Source organism: Petaurus breviceps, unplaced genomic scaffold, assembly GCF_028583685.1.
Source record: "Petaurus breviceps papuanus isolate PSGF00001 unplaced genomic scaffold, PetGlider_PUasm1.0 90700, whole genome shotgun sequence".
Lineage (NCBI taxonomy): Eukaryota > Metazoa > Chordata > Mammalia > Diprotodontia > Petauridae > Petaurus > Petaurus breviceps.
In genome coordinates this window covers 5542968-5566660 of record NW_027187315.1, presented here as the reverse complement: position 1 = coordinate 5566660, position 23693 = coordinate 5542968, and the positions used below count along the sequence as shown (strand labels likewise).

At 36.9% G+C, this 23693-nt stretch overlaps 1 protein-coding gene and 1 pseudogene across 12 annotated transcripts in view; one reads left to right on the top strand and one right to left on the bottom strand.

The window, feature by feature from the left end:
- The window catches only part of CASK (calcium/calmodulin dependent serine protein kinase), a 490128-nt gene that overhangs the window by 81467 nt on the left and 384968 nt on the right, over window positions 1-23693 (top strand). The gene's annotated exons all lie outside the window — the stretch shown is intronic.
- On the bottom strand, window positions 1703-15236 carry LOC138144452 (SKA complex subunit 1-like; annotated as a pseudogene).

Below are 23693 nucleotides of genomic sequence, written 5' to 3'. Positions count from 1 at the left end.
CATATGCTTATAAGTATCTTTAATTTCTTCCTCTGAAAACTGCCTGTTCATATCCTTTGATCATTTATCAATTGGGGAATGACTTGTATTCTTATAGATTTGACTCAATTCTCTGTATATTTTAGAAATGAGTCCTTTATTAGTGACATAGGTCGTAAAAATTCTTTCCCAATTTTCCACTTCCTTCCTAATCCTGGTTACGTATTGGCTTTGTTTGCACAGAAGCTTTTCAGTTTAATGTAATTAAAATTATCCATTTTCCATTTTATAATGCCCTCTAATTCTTGCTTGGTCATAAAGTCTTCCCCTCTCCACAAATCTGACAGGTATACTATTCCTTGCTTTCCCAGATTGCTAACAGTATCAGTCTTTATACCTAGATCATGTGCCCATTTAGACTTGATTTTGGTATATGGTGGTAGATATCTATGCCCAGTTTATGCCATACTGTTCCAGTTTTCCCAGCAGTTTTTGTCAAATAGTGAGATCTTATACCAAAAACTGGGGTCTTTGGGTTTATCAAACAGTAGATTACTATAGTCATTGTCTTGTGTACCCAAACTATTTCATTGATCCAATACTCTATTCCTCAGTCAGTACCAAGTACTTCTGAGGACTGCTGCTTTATAGTACAGATTAAAATCTGGTTTAACTAGTCCACCATGCTTAGCATTTATTTTCCTTAATTCCCTTGATATTCTGGACCTTTTGTTCTTCCAAATGAATTTTGTTACTATTTTTTCTAGCTCTATAAAGTAGTTTTTTGGTAAATTGATTGGTATGGCACTAAATATATAATTTAATTTAGGTAAAATTGTCATTTTTATTATATTAGCTCTACCTAGCCACGAGCAATTGATGTCTTTCCAATTAGTTAGATCTGACTTTATTTTTGTGAAAAGTGTTTTGTACTTGTGTTCGTATAGGTCTTGGATTTGTTTTGTCAGGTAGATTCCCAAATATTTTACAATGTCTGCAGTAACTTCAAATGGGATTTCTCTTTCTATCTCTTGCTGTTGAATTTCATTAGAAATATACAGGAATGCCGAGGATTTATGTGAGCTTATTTTATATCCTGCCACTTTGCAAAATGTATTTATTATCTGTCTCAAGTAGTTTTTTACTTGTTTCTCTAGGATTCTCCAAGTATATCATCATATTATCTGCAAAGAGTGATAGCTTGGTCTCTTCTTGGCCTAATTTGATTCCTTTGATTTTGTTTTCTTCTCTAATTGCTACTGCTAACATTTCTAATAACCAGACTGAATAAGAAGTGTGATAGCGGACATCTTTTTTTCACCCCTGATCTTATGGGAAATGCTTCTAGCTTCCCCTCTTTACATATAAAATACTTGCTGATGGCTTTAAATAGAAGCTACCCATTATTTTTAGGAAGGCTCCATTTATTCCTATACTTTCTAGTGTTTTTAATAGGAATTGATGTTGTGTTTTGTCAAAAGCCTTTTCTGCATCTATTGAGAAAATCATGCAGTTTTTGCTAGTTTTATTGTTGATGTGATCAATTATACTGATGGTTTTCCTATTATTAAACATCCTTGCATTCCTGGAATACATCCTACCTTATCAAAGTGTATTATTATTAAAATAAGTTGCTGTAGTCTTTTTGCTAAAAATTTGTTTAAAATTTTTGCATCTATATTCATGAGGGAAATTGGTCTATAATTTTCTTTTGTCCATTTTATCTCTTCTGATTTAGGTATCAGTACCATATTTGTGTCATAAGAAGAATTTGGTAGGACTCCTTCTTCATTAAATTTCCCAAATAGTTTGTAGAGTATTGGAATCAATTGTTCTTGAAGTGTTTGATAGGATTAATTAATAAATCCACCTGGCTCTGGAGATGTTTTCCTAGGAAATTCACTGATGACTTGTTCAATTTCTTTTTTCTGAGATGGGGTTATTTAAGTAATTTACTTCCTCTTCAGTTAATTTAGGCAGCTTATATTTTTATAAATATTCATCCGTTTCACTAAGATTGTCAAATTTATGTGCATACAACTGGACAAAATAATTCCTCATGTTTTAATTTCCTCTTCATTGGTGGTAGGTTCACCCTTTTCATTTTGGATACTTATAATTTGGATTTTTTCTTTTTTTTTTTATCATATTGACTAAAGTCTATCAATTTTATTGTTTTTTTTTTTCAATAAAAGCAGCTCTTAGTTTTATTTATTAATTCAACAGTTTTCTTAATTTCTATTTTATTGATCTCTGGTTTTCAGTATTTCTTATTTTGTATTTAATTGGGGATTTTCAATTTTTTTTTCCTAGCTTCTTCATTTGCACGCCCAATTCATTGACCTCTCTTTTCTCTAATTTATTCATGTATGCTCTCAGGGATGTAAAACTTACCCTAAGAACTGCCTTTGCTGCATCCCAGAAATTTTGGTATGTTGTCTCGTTGTTGTCATCCTCTTGAATGAAGTTACTGATTGGTTCTATAATTTCTTGTTTGACCCACTCATTCTTTAGGATTAAATTATTTAATTTCCAATTAGATTTTAGTCTGTCTTTCCCTGGCCCTTTATTGCATAGGATTTTTATTGCATCGGATTTTTATTGCATCATGATCTTGGAATGGTGCATTTATTATTTCTGCCTTTCTGAATTGTGAGGTTTTTATGTCCTACTGCATGGTCGATTTTTGTGTATGTGCCATGTACTGCTGTGAAAACGGTATATTCCTTTTCATCCCCATTCCATTTTCTTCAGAGATCTGTCATACCTACCCTCTCTAAAATTCTATTCACCTCCTTAACTTCTTTCTTGTTTATTTTGAGGTTGGATTTATCAAGCTCAGAGAGGGGGAGATATAACTATCCTAGTCTCCCACTAGTATAATTTTGCTGTCTATTTCTTCCTCTAATTCCTTTACCTTCTCCTCTAGGAATTTGGATACTATACCACTTGGTGTATATATGTTAAGTAATGATATTGCTTCATTTTTTTTTTTTTTTGGCCTTTTGGAGGGCATTTGGGGTTAAGTAACTTGCCTAAGGTTACATGGGTAGTTTTTTTTTTTATGTGTGGGTGTTAAATGTTTGACGCTGGAACTGAACTCGGGTCCTCCTGACTCCGGGGCCAGTGCTTTACTCACTGTGCCACCCAGCCGCCCCTGATATGGCTTCATTCTTGATGGTGCCTTTTAGCAGGATATAGTTTCCTTCCTTCTCTCTTTTAATTAGACCAATTTTTGCTCTTGCTTTATCTGAGATAAGGATTGCTACCCCTGCTTTTTTTTTACTTTAGCTGAGGCATGATGTATTTTATTCCAGCCTTTTACCTTTACCTTGTGTGTATCCCTCTGTTTCAGATGTGTTTCTTGTAAACAACATATTGTAGGATTATGGTTTTTAATCCATTCTGCTATCCGCCTCCATTTTATGGGAGAGTTCATTCCATTCACATTCACAGTTATGATTATTATCTGTTTTTTTCCCTCCATCCTATTGCCCTCCTGTTAATGCTTATATTTTTTCTGCTCTTCTCCCTTCCCCTCCTTAATAGTTTTCCTTTTGACCACCGCCTCCCTCAGTATTCTCTTATCAGCCCCCCTCCCTTTTCCTCCTCTTCCTCCTTACTTCTTCCCTCCCTACTAAACCTTCCCCCTTTTGTAGCCCTTTCCCCCTCCTATTGCCTGTAGGATATTTTTATACTTAATGAAGTATGTTATTTCTTCTTCACACCAAGAGTGACAGGAGCAAATCTCAGGCGAAGCTCCTCTCCCTCCCCTCTTTCCCTCAATTATGATACATTTTATGTCTCTTCTCCATAGAGTCCTATGCTTAACTGGTTGTGTTATTCCCTCCTTTCACCAGAAGTAATGAGGGAAAAGGACATATAATACTCATCTCCCTCCCTTCTTTTCCTCTGCTATATTGTTTTTATGCCTCTTTGTATGGCATAATTTACCCTTTTCCACCTCATTCATTTCCCATCTTCCATTGCAGTCTCTTTGTAGCCCTGAATAAGATTCTTTTTAATTGTCATTTTGTGTAATTTATACTCATACCCTTTACTTGTGTATAAACAGTTTGCTCTTATTAAATAACATCATGTGTGTGTGTGTTTTCCTTGTTTACCTTTCTATGTCCCTCTTGTATCTTGTAATTGAATTTTCCTTTGAGCTCTGGCTTTTTCATCAGGAAGGTCTGGAAATCTGTGATATCATTGAATGACCATCTCTTTGCCTGGAAGAATATGTTCAGTCTTGTCTCGCTGGGTAGGTGATCCTTGGTTGTAACCCAAGCATTTTTGCGTTGCAGAAAATTGTATTCCAGTGCCTCTGATCTTTCAGTGTAGAGGCTGCCAAATCTTGTGCGATCCTCCCTATGGTTCCTCGATATTTGAATTGTTTCTTTCTGGCCACTTGAAGTATTTTCTCTTTTACCTTGTAGTTCTTGAGATTGGCCACAGCATTTCGAGGACTTTTCAATTTGGGATGTTTCAGGAGGTGTCCGATGGATTTTCTTGATTTCTGTTTTACCCTTAGGTTCTAGTATCTCAGGGCAATTTTCCTTAATGAGCTCTTGGAGAATGTTGTCCAGGCTCATTTTTGCATCATGATTTTCTGGTAGGCATATGATTCTCAGATTATCTCTCCTGGATCTGTTTTCCAGGTCCATTATTTTTCCATTGAGATATTTTCCCTTTTTTTCTAATTTTTCATTCTTGTTGTTTTGTTTGACTAATTCTTGGTTCCTTATAGAGTTATTTGCTTCAGTTTGGTTGATTCTAGTTTTTATTGAATTATTTTCCTCTTTAGTTTTTGGAGCTCCTTTTCCATATCACACACTTTTCTTTTTAAGGAGCTGTTTTCTTCAGTATAATGGTTTTTCTAATTCTGCAGTTTTGATTTTAAAAGAATTATTCATTTTGTCTTCTACCTCTCTCATTTGGTTTTCAGAGATCCTTTTGAGCTCATCTAGAAGAGCTTTCTGTGCTTGGGACCTATTCCCTGTTGATGCTTAAGCTGTGAGTGTGGAGTCAACATTGTCTCCCTCTGAGGACAGTAGGACTCCATAGTCTTTGTCTTTGTAGTCTGCTTTCTACCCTTTTTGAGATAGTTCCCTAGCCACGCCCTTCCTGTAGAGTTCCCAAGCCTTTACTGTTTAGGGTTTTGCCCTGGGTCAGTAATTACTATGTTTTCATGGTCAGCGGGGGTTGGAGCAGCTGGGGTTCTCTCTTTCATCCTGGTCGTTGGAGGTCCTGATAGGGGCTTTTAAAATTTCTGAGCTATGGAGTGGTAGTCCCAGGAGTATTTGCTGTCCCGGACAAGGGCACTGCATTTGATTCTTATCTTGCTCTTTCCAGCCCCAGCCCTTTGGTGATAGGCCTGGTAATGGCCCTTATGGTTGTTGGGATGACTCGCCCCCGCTTGTTGAACAGGCCTCCTCCTGGCCTGCCCCTGTGCCCCTAGCACTCTTTTCAAAAAATTATTCATTTACTTTTAGTTAACAACATTCAGTTCCACAAGCTTTTGAGTTTTAAATTTTCTCTCCCTCCACTCTCCCATTCCCAAAATGGCATGCAATTTTGAGGCACCACATATACATCCATATTAAACATTTTCATGTTAGTCATGATGTAAAAAGGAATTATAACCAATGGAATGAACCATAAGAAACAAAAGAAAATAAAAAAGAGAGAGAGAACAAATAGAATGCTTCAATTTGCATTCATATTCTGTAATGTGCATATCCAGTCTCGATGTGGTTACCACTTTTTATCAGGAGCCCCTCGGAGCTGTCCCAAACCCTTGCATTGCTAAGAAGAGCCAAGTCTGTCAAAGTTAGTTATTACAGAATGTGGCTGTAACTGTGTACAGTGTTCTCCTGGTTCTGCTCCCCTTACTTAGCATCAGTTCATATAAGTCTTTCCATGTTTCTCTAAAGTCTGCCTGCTTATCATTTCTTTTTTTTTTAAATGAAGAACAAATTTTATTAAGTGCAGAACAAATTAAAGAAGCTAATGAAAACACAGATTATGAAACTGGAATTACAAAGTAATCTATATGATGCTGTCAATGAAAATGCCACAACCTATTAATTTATAATATAATGGACAGGTCCTCTTCCATGGATTTTTGACAGCTGTCGGCAGTGCCTTAAAATGTTAAGTATCACATGAAACTGCTTGTCAACTTTTAAAATTATGAACTCTTTTATATTAGCTTCTACTACAAAGTATTGGCCTTTGGTATCCTTGGTTTCATCTTCAGTGAATCTGTGATAGAGATTTCTGATAGAATAATTCATAGGGTTGGGTTTTTTTTTTTTTTTTTGGCAAATAGAGGATTCTGTATTTGCTAGCCACTGCCTTGTTGATTTATTTAATAAAATAATTAATTTAGTGGGCAACTAGGTGGCACAGTGAGTAGAGCACTGGCCCTGGAGTCAGGAGGACCTGAGTTCAAATGTGACCTCAGACACTTAAACTAGCCGTGTCACCTTGGGCAAGTCACTTAACCCCAATTGCCCTCCAATAAGCAAAAGATAATATAAAATAAAATAATTTATTTGACAGTGCATCAGACAAGATTTCACATACACAGGCACATTATCAAATTTAGTAGTAATATTTCTTTAATTGGTTTTTGCTCTTTCAGGGGCTTCTTTGGGTTCTGATGCTGTAATTTTAATTTTCTCTTCAGGATTAACATTTGGTTCCACCACACAACTCTGGACTACTTTGGGCAAATGGGGAGTAATATTTTCCTTAAGTTTGTATATTTCTTTGTAATTTCCATCAAGGGATTCTTGTAACTCCCAAAGTGAACCTCCAACTCCAACTTGTTTAAAAGGTCATTTAGAAGATTCTTTTCATTTCTTACTGTTCCAAATACAGTCTTTGAGGCTGGATCATGTCCTATTTTTTTTTTTTTTTGCTGTTCTTAGGGCAACTGGGGTTAAGTGACTTGGCCAATGTCACACGGCTAGTTTTTGTTTTAAGTGTCTGAGACCAGATTTGAACTCAGGTCCTCCTGACTCCAGGGCCAGTGCTCTATTCACTGCTCCATCTAGCCACTTCGTCCTATGCAGTTTTTAATTGCAGAATTTTCTGAACATGGGAAATTTTTTCATTGATATATGAGCACAAGTCTTCCAGCTCTGCCCCAGCTATTCTTTATGCTTCCTTCAGGGAAAATGCTGTTTAGAGCTATACACACATGCATATGTTTCTGTATGCAGACGTTTACTAACTCTATACTGAACGATCCAGGCCATGCAATGTGGTGAAGTCACAGCACTGGAAATACCTTGCAAGGGAGCCCTGGCGCCCTGCTTATAATTTCTTATAGAACAATAGTATTCCATTACATTCTATACCACAACTTGTTTAGCCATTCCCCAATTGATGGTCATCTCCTCAATTTCCAATTCTTCCAGCACTTCTCTTTACAAAGAAAAAGAAGGTGGTAAGAGAGGAGTTTCCTCCACACTTCCTCTTGCTCCTATTCTCTACCTTTTGCTCTACCACAGGTTTTGCTTTTTTCCTTTATTCTTAATCCTACTTTGACAATCTCCCTATCAGACATTTGAGTTGGGTTTTGTTTTTTTTACTCGTGAATGAATACTAGTTCACTTTATACCTTTCTTCTTAAAACTCCCTCTCTTCTCTCTATCTCTATTGAGTGTATTTCTACACCAAACTGTGTGTGTGCATGTATGTATATAGGAGTATGTTCTGCCTTCTTTTGTTTTGGTCAAATGAAAATGAAATTTATGAGATACCCATTCTCCCAACCCTTCTTTCCATATTTTTGTACACTCTTCATCTCATACCTCTTTATGTGAAATTTTCTTTGTTTTTCTCTATCATTGTTCCTTCCAGTGCATTTTTAGGGCTTTACTGTGTTGTTTGTAGAACAGTTAAGCCACTTTGGGTTCTAAAATGCTACGGTTGCTACTAGTGTATTATTTTAAAACTTAGTTTGTAATTGGAGGACATCATTTAAAATCAAATTGAGACTTGAGTTGTGTTGGTGGAAGAGAGAAGGTGGTATGTGAGTTACCATTATTAACCCTTTTTCCTTCTTATTTTGAAAAAAAATATTTTATTTTTTCTCCAAGTATATGTTAAAGTTTTTTTAAAGTTTTGAGTTCCAAATTCTGTTTCTCCTTCCCTCTCCTTATTTTCCCTCTGACAGTAAACAATCTGATATAAATTATATGTGTGTAGTCATGTAAAATATTTCCATGTTAGTTACTCTGTGCAAACAGGAAGGTAGAAGAAGAGGAAAATAGTATGCTTCAGTCTGTATTCATACAAAATCAGTTCTTTCTCAGGATGCAGATAGCATTTTTCATCATAAGTTCTTTGGGATGATCCTGGGTCATTGTATTGCTGAGAATGGCTAAAGTCATCCATACTTCTTCATCATATAGTATTGCTGTAACTGTGTATAGTGTTCTCTTGGTTCTGTTCACTGTACTTTTGTTTGTATCAGTACACATAATTCTTTCCAGGTTTGCTTAATATCATCCTGCTTGTCATTTCTTACAGCACAGTTGTATTCCATTACAATCATATACCACAACTTCTTACCCCCTTTTCTCAGATTTTTTTACCTTCTGATGTGAAAATAGAACCCATTTATGCTTTCTAAATGAATAAACATTCATGTTGGCTGATGATTTCACTTATCATACATGTTACTTCCTAGACAAAACCTCCTCTCAGTATCTCTTGTCTCCTCCTGTTCAAATGTAAGGTCCTTGAGGGCAGCGACTAGATTTCTAAGCACATAATAATTTTTTTTTCTAACTCCAGCATTTAGCAAGTATTGCACATAACAAAAATTTTTTCATTCTTTTTTTATTTGTGCATTTAGTAAGCATCAAGTTTATATTAGTCATTGTACTATACTAGAGATTCAGAGACAATAAAAAAAGTCCTTATTCTGAAGGAGCTTACAGTCTATTGAGAGGACAACATATATACTTAATGTATATAGAATAAATACAAAAATAAGGACTGTTTTCTTTGGCTGTTAGGGAGGGATGACACTAGAATTTGAGGATCAGGAAAGACTTTATTTAGAAGATGGTACTTGAATTGAGTTTAAGGAAGTTAGGCCAGAAGTTGAATCAATAGCTATAGAGTCTGCTTATAGTAACAGAAAAATTAAGTTGCTTTTGGGATATTAATGAAAAGACATTTACATTGCATAGTTAAATTAAGTCTTTTACATATTCCATTAAATAAACTACCATAAGTTTTCTACTTTATACTTTAAAAAGTTTTTTAATGATATTTTCTGTGTCTTACATTTTATCATAGTTACCTGAAGTATCCTTCCACTTAACCCTTACATAAAGCTATCCATGTAATATATAGAATATTTTAGAGAGGAAAAAACGTCAGCACAACTGATAAGTAATTGGAAAAAGGTTTTTGACCTGTTACGTTCTTCTAGGAGACCTGTGATCCTTAGATATTCTCTGTGTATCCTGTCTTTGAGATGAGTATGTTTTGCTTGCATAGTAAACATTTTCTTTTATTGCTGTAAAAGGCTTTTTGCTTCTCTTCTAGATTATCTTTTACTTCTTTGTATTTACGTTCCTAAACTCTCTTTTCCTTTTTCATGTTCTCTTTGTTCTCTCCCTTGTTTCCTTGGTGAGGCTTGCCTTTTCAGATTCTCCTCAAATTCCACTGGGTCCTCTGTCTCATCAGGTATTGTATCATTTTAATTTGTTTTGCAGTATTTCTTCATAGATGTGTGAACTTGTTTACTAGGTCTGGATTCCATATTTCTTTAGGTTATTGCTTTTTTTTCCTGTTGGTCTTTTTGTTTTCAAGGTATTTGAGTTTTCTTCATAAAATTTTATGTGATTTTGTTTTTTCCCCTTATTTTCCCTAGTCCTCAGTAAATGACTCCTGGTCTGATTATTGTGTTCTTGGGGGATAATTCTCCAAGATAGTTCTCACCTCCGTTAAAATTGAACAATTTACAATTCATCAGTATAGGTCTCTGCCCCAGCTGACTGTTGTGCTTATTCCCTCAGACTTGGAGTGCTACACAGCCCCTGAACACAGTGTTTTGTCCTGGTGTCCTGTCCTGCTCCATCTGTTCCTTAATTCTTTGATTGGGCACCAATGCTTTCGGAGCTTTACTGCACTGGTGCTGTAGGGTTGTTTCCCTGGGCACCAGTTTTCATAAGTATCTTAGGTATACATAGGTATGTAGACTTTTTTTTTTTTTAAAGCAATCAGGGTTAAGTAACTTGCTCAAGGTTACACAGCCAGTTATTTATGGGTGTGGTGCTAAGTATCTGAGCCCGGATTCAATCCCCATGTCATCCTGACACTGGAGCTGGTGCTGTTACTCACTGAGCCACCTGGCCGCCCCTAAGCAATTGGGGTTAAGTAACTTGCTCAAGGTTACATGGCCGGGTGTTTCTGGGTGGGTGCTCTTACTCGCTGTGCTACCTGACCGCCCTGCGGTATGTAGACTTTATATAATAGTTGTTAAAGTTCCTAATCAAACTACATTGGAAAAATATTAATATAATATTCTTTTAGAACACAATTTTCATTGTAATTTTATACTGTCAGATTTATATAATTGCTAGTTTCAGCTTTCAGTTTACAAAAAAACTTTGCACTATATATGTAGGTATCATCATAATAATAGTTACAGTAATTTAGTCTGTGACACTAATAGAATGGACAGGAGCAAGGTTTTGGGAGAAAAAAAAATTAACATTTGGTTAATTCTGTCAACAAGGAAAAAATATGTGTATTTCAATTTAAAATTTTTATATTTATTATGTTAGCTTTTGAAAGGAAGAAGAAAAAACAGTGTTTTATAGAATAAGAATTGAATTAGTACCAGGAAGTGTTTCTGGTTTTCTTTTTACTCTGTGTCTGTTCCTGGGTATCTTTTTATTCCTTCTGTGTCTCTGTCACTCAGTAATGTTACAACTTTCCACCAATTATGGGACAAATATCTCCTCTTTGAGTTGCCCAGATATATTTACCACAATGCAGAAATTAGAGAGGTAAAAACTCTTAGGGTTATTATTATGATCAAGCATAGGTTCAGGCCTCAGAGATTACCTGAACCTCTGTTAAGATATTCATAGGGGTGGCTAGGTGGCACAGTGAGTAAGAGTGCCAACTCTGGAGTCGGGAGGACCTGGGATCGGTTCCGGCCTCAGATATTTAACACCCACACAAAAAATAACTGGCCATGTAACCTTGGGCAAGTTACTTACCCCCAACTGCTTTAAAAAAAAAAAAGATATTTATAAACCCCCTTGGAGACAAAATTATGTCAGAATGTCAGCAAAATAGTTCTTTTACATATTGTAATCTTGTACATTTCTTTTAGTCCATAAAAGTTAAAGAGAAGATAGATCCATAATCCCATATTTCTTTCAACATCATAAAAGTTAAACAAATTTAGTTAAACAGAATCATAATCTCAGATAACCCCAGGGAAACAAACCTTGTCAAACAAATTTCCATAGGTAAACTAAGTCAGGTTATAGATAAAATTACATTTAGAAGATTTACAAATATGCTGTTTTGAAGATTTACATGTCTGGGAGGAGTCAGGAACAAAAGAGTCTTCCTCTGACTTCTTATCTAAGGATTGTTTAAGGCTTTAAGTAAATTTTTCTTTATCATTAGACAGGTTTTGGTCAGGTGAAGTTAAAATTAATAGAAGACAGCTTCAGTTAATCAGAAGTTGTAGGAGAAATAAAAGGAAATAATAAAAAATAAAAAGTTCACATTAGACATCCTAAGATAAAACAGAAGTGTATAACAGCTTGTGCTTTAAATGGTTTCTTGTTCCCCTCTCTATTCTTTTCTGTTCTGTAGCCATGATAGTCTGTATGTGGGATTTTTTGGTCTTAGAATATTCCCTTAGGGGCCTTTGATGCTTTAAACATACTTTCTACTTTCCCAGTATGTATTTAACCTCCTAAGTTTGGACCAGTGAGTATAATAAAGAATGGGAAGAACATTGTTAATGTTTAATTTTAAAATATTTTTAAAGACTACTATTATACATTTGTGAGAATTTCCTGGAGAGTAATCAAATTAGAATAAACATTACATTGTATGATCAGGTGAGATTTTTTCCCCTCGTCCTGTTTCTTATGACACCTAAGATTTTTTTTGAAGTTCATAAGATTTGGGATTTGCCTCTAAATCTGACTTTCTAGTCCTATGTTCTTTGGAAGATACAAAAATAATTATAATGTATTCTTTAGGCATTGCCATGACATTTCCTAAAGCCTTAGGTAAAAATGTGATCTAAATATATACAAATCTATTCCAATCCACTAATTTTTACATATGAAGAAACAGACCCAGAAAAGGAAAGTGACTTGACCAAGGTATGAGCCATATTCCACTTAGCTGCCAAGTTATTTTCCTAATTTGCAGGTATGATGATATCACCTTCCACCCAATCCTCTGACTCACATTCCTGCAGCTCCCTGTTACTTCCAGGATCACATAGAAAATCCTCTTCTACCTAGCTCCTATCTTTCCAGTGTTTTATTCTTTATTCTTTTTATCCCTTTTACACACTCTACAATCCATCTATGTTGGCTGCCTTGCTTTTTTCCCACAGTAATACTCTTATGACTGTATTTGCATTGGACATCTTTTAATTCCTAGAGCCTTCTCTTTCCTCACCTCATTCTCTGGTAAAGAAGATTCAAATCCCACTTTCTCCTGGCTTTACCTAGACTCTTCCCCTCTTTCTATGGAAATTCCCTCCCAGATATTTTGTTAACACATTTACAGTATTTAAGGTTCTATGCTAGTCTGTAAGAATACTAAGGTAAAAAGGAAGCCATCCCTGAGGGGCCTAGAGGGAGAGCCTTTATTACTGTATATCAGATAAAGGGTTTGTCAAATAAAGCTTCCTGGAAGAGGTCATATCTAAGTTAACAATTAAAAGGAAGAAAAGGATGAGAGGCATCAGATAGGTAGCATTATATTCTTAGGTTGGGAGATTATTTCTGCCAGAAATAGTCCAAAGTAGGAGACTGAGTGTCAGAACTTTTAGTTGGAGACATGACTAGTTTGGCTATAACTTGAGCGCTATGAGGAGCATAGTGTGAAATCAGATGGAATGGTATGTTAGAACTAGGTATTCGAGGGTTTTAAACATCAGGTTTCAGAGTAGTTTGAATTTTGTCTTAGAACCAGTTGGGAGTTGCTGTTGTAGGTTTTTGAGTAGAGGAGTGACATCATAGGACCAGTACTTTATGAAAATTAATTTGGCAGTGTCAGATCCTGAAAACAAATGACCAAAGATCCACAGAAGTTATACAACAACTGTTAACTCTGAAAATACATGAGCTGACAGAGATTGTACACACAACTGTTAACTCTGAAAAATAAAACAAGACAGAGCTACAGAGGTTATTACACCAATTGCCAACTCTGACTAAAGAGCCATAGAGGTTATAGCAAAAGTTTTTCTTTGTTCTGTTGGAGGAGGGAAAGTAGGAGGAGACCCAAGGCAATGAGGCTAAATAAACCTTGATACATATAGTAGAGGCTAGACCAAAAAAAGAAAAAAAGCAGTGAGGTGTAGCCATGTGTATGTAAGTTCAATTTGTTATTGTTATTATTTGTTAAACTATTGGTTTTTTGATAATAGTTCCCAGGATCATAGATAACTAATTCCTAGAATCCATGGCCATAATAATTTACTAGTCCCCTGGCTCATGGTTTGTAAACATCTTCTCCCTGCTTGTGCAGTGAGATATGAGGATAAATAATAGAAACATTTGAGTTAAATTGTAAACAGCCTAGTACATGGGTGCTATGCTAAGTCACCAGGATATTGCTAAAGTTAATGTAAACTTGGGAGGCTATTGCCGGGAAATTTCCTTCTTTGTTTGTTACCTTATAAATCAAATGAGCGCTGGCCAGTAAGTGGAGAATAGGAATGCACAAGTGGAATGTGCATGTGTTCATGCCTTGACTGGCCCCCATCAAGGCTTAGGGGAGAAAAGCACAAGCTGGAATGTTGTGCATATCTCAATCAACCCCCATTGAGACTTAGGGGATCCTGTAGGAGTTGGAATTCCCATTCTCTCCTGCCACAGGGAGAAGGGTAATTAGGGGATGCTGTAGGAGTTGTGCTCCCATTATCAGCAACCCTGTTGAGAAGAATAAAGTAAAGTAAACTTAATAAACCCCTTATCATGTCTCTGGTAATATGCTGTCTTCTTGAATCAAGAGTGAATCTGCTAGAACCTCTCTTGTCTTATCCCTCCTCCAACACCATGGCAGTGAAATGTAGCAACAAAGAGGCAAGTTTAACAGAACTTCATGACTAAAAAGTGGTTCCCGCAGGTGCTTGTCTGAGCTCAGGGACCACGTAGGTCTGGTGTAAAACAGTTCTGTGATTTTGCTGCAACAGAATTCGTCCAGAAGGTGAGCACAAAGAATTGTTATGTCAAGTTCAAGGCGCACCTTGTTTGCTGGACCTTAATTCTGGAAAACAGGGTGTCTCCTAATAGCAAAAAGAGAGGAATAAATAGAGAGGTGTGGTGTGGTCTTGGCATGGGGGTCCTGACAGCAGCAATTCTGAGGATTGGATTTCAGTCAATCAGCAAGCATTTATTAAGCAACTATAGTGTGCCAGATGCTATGTTGTTAAGGCCCCTGGGTATATGAAAGGCAAAGGCAGTCCCTGCCTGTAGGAGCTTGCTTACATTCTAATGAAGGAGGCAGTGTGCAAATATGTCAAATTGACAAGCATTTAGCTACTATATATCAAGCATTGTGTTAAAAACTTTACAAATATTATCTTATTTGACTTTCACAACAACCTTGGGAGGTAGGTGCTATAACCCTCAGTTTACAATTAATCAAGTTTCCCCAAGCTTACATTTCAGGACCCTGGTTTCCCAGGGCTTCCTTGCTGGGCTAACTGCTCAGCCTAGAATCCTGGGCTTCAAAGTCCCTATGGCTCAAGTTTCCCAAGTTGGGGACTCCACACTGCATTTAGAAAGGAAAAGAACAAAATGCCACAAAATCAAAATTCCAAGTCCATTTCTTGGAGCCACATGACCTGAGCGGAAAGGGAATGTGGCCTTTTCCCATCCAATTTACCCATTGGTGTCCCTGCTGTGAGTGAATGCAGCATTCAGGCTTGGCTGCCTCTGGAAAGAGGAGGCTTCCAGACCAACACAGAATGTCTTCTCCCAGAAGCAGGTCCATGATGATTCCGACATGGTTGCATCTAGTTTGGGTAATCTGCACAAGGTGGGGGGAAATTTTTTGCTGTTCCTGACAGATATGCAAAGATCCATTTTGAATACAATTCTTGTCCCCACTTCAGAATTGTCTTTGGTTTTCAAGTGGTCATTATCAATCCACAAGTAAAATGAAAAGCAAAGGCAAAGAAAATGGGCTTCCCATCCTGGATGAAAACCTGGTCTGTATGTGCTTTTTGAAATGACATGAGTGTATACAAGATATGTAAAAAGTATATACAAGTTAATCATAGAAGGAAGGCACTAGCAGAAGGTTTGGGGTAGGAGAATATGGGGAAGTAAAGGTCTCTAGATGGTAGGTTTTAGGCTGAGCCTTGAAAGAAGTCAGGGAAACTAAGAGGTAAAGGTGAGGGGACCACCTATTTGAGACAGCCAGTATTACAAAGGCACAGAGTTATGAGGTGGAAGGTCATATGTGAGGAACAGCATGTAGGCCAGGCAGGGTATTTGCAGGAGAGTAAAGTCTAGGAAGGGGCCAGGTTATGGAAAAAAATTTTTTTTTGTCTTGAAGGTAATTGGGAGCTATTGGCATTTATTGAATACAAGGTTATAGACAACATTCTTGGAGATAAAGAAAACTGGAAGCAGGGAAATAATTTAGAGGGCTATTAAAATACTCCATGGTAGTGAGGGCCTGAACTAGGGGAGTTCTGTTAACTGGAGACATAGAAGATAGAAGGTGGTATTGATAAGACTTGGCAGTTGATTGGATAATAACAATGATAATAGTTAACATGTATATAGAGCTTTAAGCTTTACAGATATTTTCTCATTTTACCCTTACAACCTTGTGAAGGAGGGTTAGTTGTTATCCTCATTTCATGAGAAAACTGAGACTGAGAGAAGTTAAGTGATTTGCTCTGGATAGCTGTAGCAGCAAGCACCCCAAGCGTCCTCAGGGTTTGCTGCCAATACAGGTTCTTGGATCTGCTTTGATAAAGGAAAGCAACTCAGAATGGGTTAACAAGCTTACTTCAATCAGTCAAACATATATCCTTTACCTCGTTCAGGGGAAAAAGGTCAGTATACAGGCAGAATTATCAAGACAGAAAGATCAAGTAGATTTCCAAACTGTCCAACCATTATATCCATACCAAATCACCATCTAGCTTTTTCAAAGGGGGGGGGGAGCCCTCTGGACAACTGGCTTCCCATAATCCATATCAAATCACAGAACACTTCTCAAAGTGAGCCCCAAAACAAAGCCTCACATCAGGGCTTATATAGCCTTCTCCTGGCTCAGAGAATGTAACAACCTTCTGGACCCACTGGCCAATCAAAAAGTATCTACTGAAAAACAAGCCTCCCACCCCAGGCTCCCAGTGCACTTTAGCCTAGGGGCAGGGAAGATCTTAAAAATTTACATTCCCATTACAATAGCACAGCTGTTAAGTGCCTGAGGCAGGACACAGACTCAGATCTTCCTGACTCCCAAAGCCAGTTTTCTCTCTACTGTGTCTCCTAGTTGCATATTGGGGATAAGGGACAGAAAAGAATAAAGGATAACCCTGAGGTTGTTACATACCAATGTGATAGAGAGTAACCTGCAGGAAGAGGTTGTTTTCATTTCTGTTTCTTAATATCCACGCTAGGCTATGATGCATTTTTTTCTCAACTCTTCATGCATGTTTTGACTATTATATGATCTAAGAGTTGGAAGAAACTATCTAGGCCATTACCTGAAAAATAATCCATTCCACAGTGTCTCCCACAAGAGATAATCCATTCTCTACTTGAAGATCTCCAATGAGGGGGAACTCACTAGCTATCCAGGCAGCCAGTTCTACTTTTGGACAGCTCTCATTATTAGGCAGTTTTTTTTATAGGGACATAGATAAGGCTTGAACCTGTGATTTCACTGATTATACATGTTTGAGACTGAACTTGAAGAATCCAGACCTACCTTTAAGAGCAGTTCTCTAACCACCAGACCATGTATTGCCTCTCTTTAATAAACCATCTTCTGCAATGTAGCAGAACATCTTAATACTTCTACATCATTAATCTTTGAAAGATTCTGGAGTCAGTCATTCAAGAAGTCTACTTTATATCATCTGCTGCATGCCAAGCACTGGGTTAGATGCTGGGGACCCGTTGTACATGGAATGAAACACTCTTTTGTCACAGAGCATTTGTATACTAATGGGAGAGACAAGTACAGAGAAAAAAAGACATATTACAAATATAAAGTGAATAAATACAAATATATATGAAATAATTTGAAGGTTACTAGTAGTTGGGGGAGTCTAGAAAGTCTTTCTACAGAAGTTGGAGCTTCAGCTATGTATATAAGGAAGGGTACTCTCAGAGGTAGAGTTGAGGAAACAGAGCATTTCAGAATGAGGGTTGGTCACTTTGGCTTAATTTCTGGTTACTTAGCTTTTGATCTCAGTACATTTTTAACTCCCCCAGCCTTATCTCCCCTCTGATTGTGGGGCTAAAGGACAGCACTAAAATCCTTCTTAAACTTTTCTTTATAGAGGGATGGGACCTAGACTTTCTGAATAACTTTCTCCTATTTCTCTGCTTGGTTTTGACTCTGGACAAGATGTCCCTCTCTCTCTCTCTCTCTCTGTCTCTCTCTCTCTCTCTTTCTCTCTCTCTCTCTCTCTCTCTCTCTCTCTCTCTCTCTCTCCCTCTCTCCCTCTCTCCCTGCCCCCCCTCTTTCCCTCTGTCCCTCGCTCTCTTCCCTACCTCCCTCTCCCTGCTTCCCCCCCCCCCAATCCCCAGTGTTTGCCAGAATTCCTGGCACATAATAGGTGCTTAATAAACGTTTATTAAGTTGAATAAATAAGTCTTTATTGACTTGTTCACCACATGAGGAAGAGAATATTGTCCAGTGAGGCTGGAAAGAGAACTTGGGATCAAGTTGTGAAAGACTTTAAAAGCCAAACAGAGGAGTTTATATTTTATTCTAGAGGCAGTAGGAAGCCACTGGAGTTTGGTTGCAGTATGTAGGATATACTGGAGTTGTGAGAGTGGTAGAGGTGTTGAGGGCCCTTGTGGCAAGAGAGAGGAGTTGGATGAGAGGGATGGTGTGAATGTAGAAATACTAGTTTTTGAGATCACCTGCAATTGTGTCTATAGTTGAGGAAATTGAGGCCTTGAAAGCTTAAGTGACTTGCACAGGTAGCAATTAGCAGAGCCAATATTTGAAACTAGCTTCTGCATCCAAGTTAGCAGTTTCTGCTATACTGCACAGGAAAACTAGAGAGGGGCCACAGGACTGTAGAAGAGCAAATATTCTGTTTTTCTGAAGGGAGAAGAGAGTACCACATCTCTCTATAAAACTATTAATTTGTACTTTTTTTCCTCATTTATGCTTTCTTAAGTAACTGTATGATAAAGATAAAAGGATTTGAGAGATCTGAATTTGAATGCCAGTGACTAGATTTGTGGTGGCGGACAAGCCATTGAATCTTACACATGTATACTAGGTAACTTTTAAAGGACTCTTCTGGCATTCTCATCCTTTAAGACGAATTCTGTGAGTTCTTGAAATTTATTGATGATATGGGTTATGAAGACCATGTGACTTTTGCCTGATTTTTAAAATTTTTTTTAAAATTTATTTATTTTTAGTTTTCAACATTCATTTCCACAAGATTTTGAGTCAATTTTTTCTCCCTGTCTTTCCCCTACCCCCACTCCAAAATAGCAAGCCTACTGAATATTCCTTGAGAAAATTGTTCTCTCTTGTATCCTCCCCCATAACCCCCTTAACTTTCTAGTAGAGCAAGATGGATTTCTATACCCCAGTGCCTGTATATCTTATTTCCCAGTTGCATGTAAAAAACAACTTTTTTAAACATTTGTTTTTAAAACTTTGAATTCCAGATGTTTTTCCTTCTTCCCTCCTCACCCACCCCCACTGGGAAGATAAGCAATTCCATATAGGTTGTACATGTGTAGTTACCCAAATCATTTCCATAGTTGTTATATTGTGAAAGACTGTATTTCCCTCTATCCTATCCTGCCCCCCCACTTATTCTGTTTTCTCCTTTGACCCTATCCCTTTTCAAAAATGTTTGCTTCTAACTACCCTTTCCCCCAATCTGTCTTCCCTTCTATCATCCCCACTCTTATCCCCTACCCCCTTATTTTCCTGTAAGGTAAGATACCCAATTGAGTGTGTATAGTATTCTCTCCTTAAGCCAAATTCAGTGAGAATCAGATTGTCCCATTCCCTTTCACCTTCTTGCTCTTCCCCTCCATTGTAACAGTTTTCTCTTGCCTCTTTTATATGAGATAATTTACCCTAATCTATCTCTCCCTTTCTCCTTCTCCCAATAAATTCCTCTCTCAACTCTTAATTTTACTTTTTATACATCATCCCTTCATATTCAACTCATCCTGTGCCCTCTGTGTATACACAAACATACATATGCCCCCACACTTACATATATACTTATATACACATACACCCTCCTATACATACATATGTATGCATACATACATATATATTCTCTTCAACTGTCCTTATACTGAGAAAAGGCTTATGAGTTAAAATTATTGTTTTTCCATGTAGGAATGTAAATAGTTTAACTTTAATAAATTTCTTATGATTTCTTTTTCCTATTTACCTTTTTATGCTTCTCTTGCTTGCTATTTGAAAGTCAAATTTTCTGTTCAGCTCTGTTTTTTTCATCAAGAATGCTTGAAAATCCTCTATTTCATTGAATAGCCATATTTTCCCCTGAAGCATTATACTCATTTTTGCTGGGTAGGTGATTCTTGGTTTTAGTCCTAGCTCCTTTGACCTCCGGAATATCATATTCCAAGCCCTTCGATCCCTTAGTGTAGAAGCTGCTAGGCCTTGTGTTATCCTGATTGTGTTTCCACAATACTCAAATTGTTTCTTCCTGACTGCTTGTAGTATTTTCTCCTTGACTTGGGAACTCTGGAATTTGGCTATAATATTCCCAGGAGTTTTCTTTTTGGCATTTTTCAAGAGGTGATGGGTGAATTCTTTCAATTTCTATTTTGCCCTCTGATTCTAGAATATTAGAGCAATGTTGCATGGTTATTTCTTGTAAGATGTTGTCTAGGCTCTTTTTTTGATTGTGGCTTTCAGATAGTCCAGTAATTTTTAAATTCTCTCTCCTGGTTCTATTTTCCAGGTTAGTGGTTTTTCCAATGAGATATTTCACATTGCCTTCTATTTTTTTCATTTGTTTGGATCTGTTTTATAGTATCTTGGTTTCTCATAAAGTCATTAGCTTCCAATGCTCCAGTCTAATTTTGAAGGAGTAATTTTCTTCAGTGAGTTTTTGAAATTCTTTTTCCATCTGGTAAATTTGGCTTCTTTTAAGACATTCTTCTCCTCATTAGCTTTTTGGGCCTCTTTTGCCATTTGAATTAGTCTTTTTTTTTTTAAGGTATTTTCTTCGTTGTATTTTTGGATCTCCTTTAGCAGGCTGTTGACTCACTTTTCATGATTTTCTTGCATTATTCTCATTTCTCTTTCTAATTTTTCCTCTACTTCTCTTACTTGGTTTTCAAAATCCTTCTTGAGCTCCTCCGTGGCCTGTTATCAGTTCATATTTTTCTTGGAGGCTTTTGATGCAGGAATTCTGACTTCACTGTCTTCCTCCTGCTCCATTCCTTGATCCTTTTTGTCCCCAAAAAAGGATTCTGTGGTCTGGGCTTCTGTTACTTGCTCATATTGCCAGCCAATTACTTGACTTTTGAACTCTTTGCCATGGTAGAACTCTGCTTCCAGAATGGAGAGAGGTTTGTCCCAGATAGCTGGGGTTTTCAAAGCTGCCAGAGCTATTAGGAGAGCGCTGTCTCTACAGCCCCCAAAAGCTCTGGCACCTGGCCACACACCCCAGGACTACCACCCAAGACCATGATCCAGATGCAAGCAGGTTAAAGCAAGAGCAATTACCTTCTGAATGTTTGCTTGGTAACCCTATGATCTGTTGGGCATTAGCTCCTGAGGCAGCCATGTAGCTGCAGCAGCTGCCTCCTGGTTTCTCGCCCTGGGGGCAGGGGCCGGACCATGCTCTTCTGCCCTGCCCTGTTCCAACAGAATTCCACACTGACCTTTTACTTTGTTTTTGGCGTTTATGGCTTGAGAAGTCTGGAAACCACCACAACTGTTGGTGATTCACTCACCTGAAGTCTGCTTGGGCTGCCCTTGGGCAAGAACCTTGAGGCTCAGGCTGGGCTCAGGCTGAACTGTACTTGCCTCCCAGTGTGCTGCAATAGACCTTTCCTTTTGGCCTGCTGGGCTGTCTTCAGCAGGAGATTTGTTTCTGTCACTTTGTGGGTTCTGTAGCTTTAAAATTTGTTTAGGGTCATTTTTTTTTTTTTTTACAGGTATTAGAAGTGGTTGGAGCCAGAGCCCACACCAAGTTTGTGCTTCTTCTCCACCATCTTGGTTCTGCCTGCCTGATTTATTTAGAAGTTTTCTAATGCTGAGCTGAAATTTTACTTTGTGCTCTTGTCTTTAGAAATTGAATGTAGTGTGTAAGATTGAGCCTTAACTGTAAGAGGTTAACCTTCTTTCTGCTTTACTAATTTAATTTTATGATCATTTCCTTGGGAAAAAAATCAGCTTCAAAACTTTTTTTGAAAAATACTATTAAGAGATTTATTTTACTTTTAGAGAATATTGCAATCATGAAAGTTATGCTTTTAGATTGTTTTTAAACCCACATTTATAGGCTAAAATTAATCATCTACAGCTCAGATGTGTTATGTTTGTATACATACATATATGTATGTATAGTCTATAAAGAGTTGCTTTGACTTGTAGATGGGAAGGCTTAAATTTTCACTGTTACTCACCTTTCTGGTTATTTGTTTTGTGCTATTCCTACTTGGCCTTTCATTTGAAAGCAGAATTCTGACCTTCAGACTACAGCAGTGTGGTTGTTTCATTTGAAGTCTAGGTAGATAAAGCATCTCAATTATTTTCATTAAATGCTGACAGTTCTACTTATGAGTTATATTTAGAGCTATAATTCCTGGAATTTATAAATATGGTGTTTGGGTTTTGAAGAAAAGTGGACTCTTTGGTTAAACAAGCATCAGTAAAACTTTAGGTATGTAATAATTTCCTTCTGGACCCCAGTGGTTTCTTTGTAAACCTTACTTGAAAGTAGATTACTTTTGTCTTCATGTTCATATTTCCTTATCTTTCGCTATCATAATTTCTTGAAAAGAAATAATTTGAAGCATTACTTTTACAAATTATGAGTGTTTCCCTTCCTAAATGCCCAGAATCAAATACAGTATTTCAAATGTGAGAATATTACCTCCTCAATTCTGGATACTTTTTTTTTTAAGTCATACTAAGATTGCATAATTACATTTTTGGCTACTGTGTTATGATGTTCACTTGCACTGAGCTTACAATCCACCAATTTCACATAATTTTTAGATATTACTGTATCTGAAGAGGCTACTCCTTTGTCTTGTACTTAACATTGATTTTTAAAAATCAAATACTAGCATGAAACATTACATTTATTTCTCTAATTTTTATCTTACTAGATTTGACCTAATTTTGGAGCCTCTTAAGGGCCATTTGGATCCTGACACCTGACATGTTAGCTATTCTTTGTTTCTTCTGCAAATTTGATAAACATGTCACCTATGCTTTTAAGTCATTGGAGATAGTAAATAAAATCATCAAGCTCAAGAAAGGCACTCCCTGGAGACCTCATTTTAAGTTTCTATTGAACTTCTAATGACTGACTGTTCTTGGGTTCCTGGCTATTCACCTGTTTTTGAATTTGCCTAAATATATAACTAATTAGCCTACGTTTCTTCTTTCTTTTCTATGAATAGCATGAGCAACTGTGAAATGCTTTGCTAAAATTTAAATAAATTCTAGTTGCATCATTTTCTTGGTCTCTCAGTACAGATAACTTGTGAAGAAGAAATGTGGTTTGTCTGGCATGACTCAATTTTGATGAAATTATTCTAGCCCTTGGTGATTATTACTTTCTTTTTCTAGATATTTATTTATCATTCCTTTAAATCCATTTTAGAATGTCAGACTCATTGCTTTTTATTTTGTAGATTACATTTCCCTCCATTTTTTGAGGATGAGGATAACATTTGCACATTTCCAGTCTTAGATGATACCTTTCCAACTGTCCATGTTTTTTCAAAGATCTATAACAGTAGCTCAGTTATGACCTGGTCTCAACAATAAAATCCTTCCCTACGATCTCATTTGATTATATGGGTACTTTGGAGCAACTTTTTTTTTGGAACAACCTTTTCTGGTTGTCTTTTATAAAAAAAGTTTTGGTAATAAAAATGTAATTGTATTTGACATTTCTTTCAGTACCATGAAATGAAGTTTGTTGGATCTTCATGATTTAAATTCATCAAAGGAAGTTAGGTGATTCCTTATTATAACTTTCCTATCTATCCTAGATTTAACTGTATGTTGCA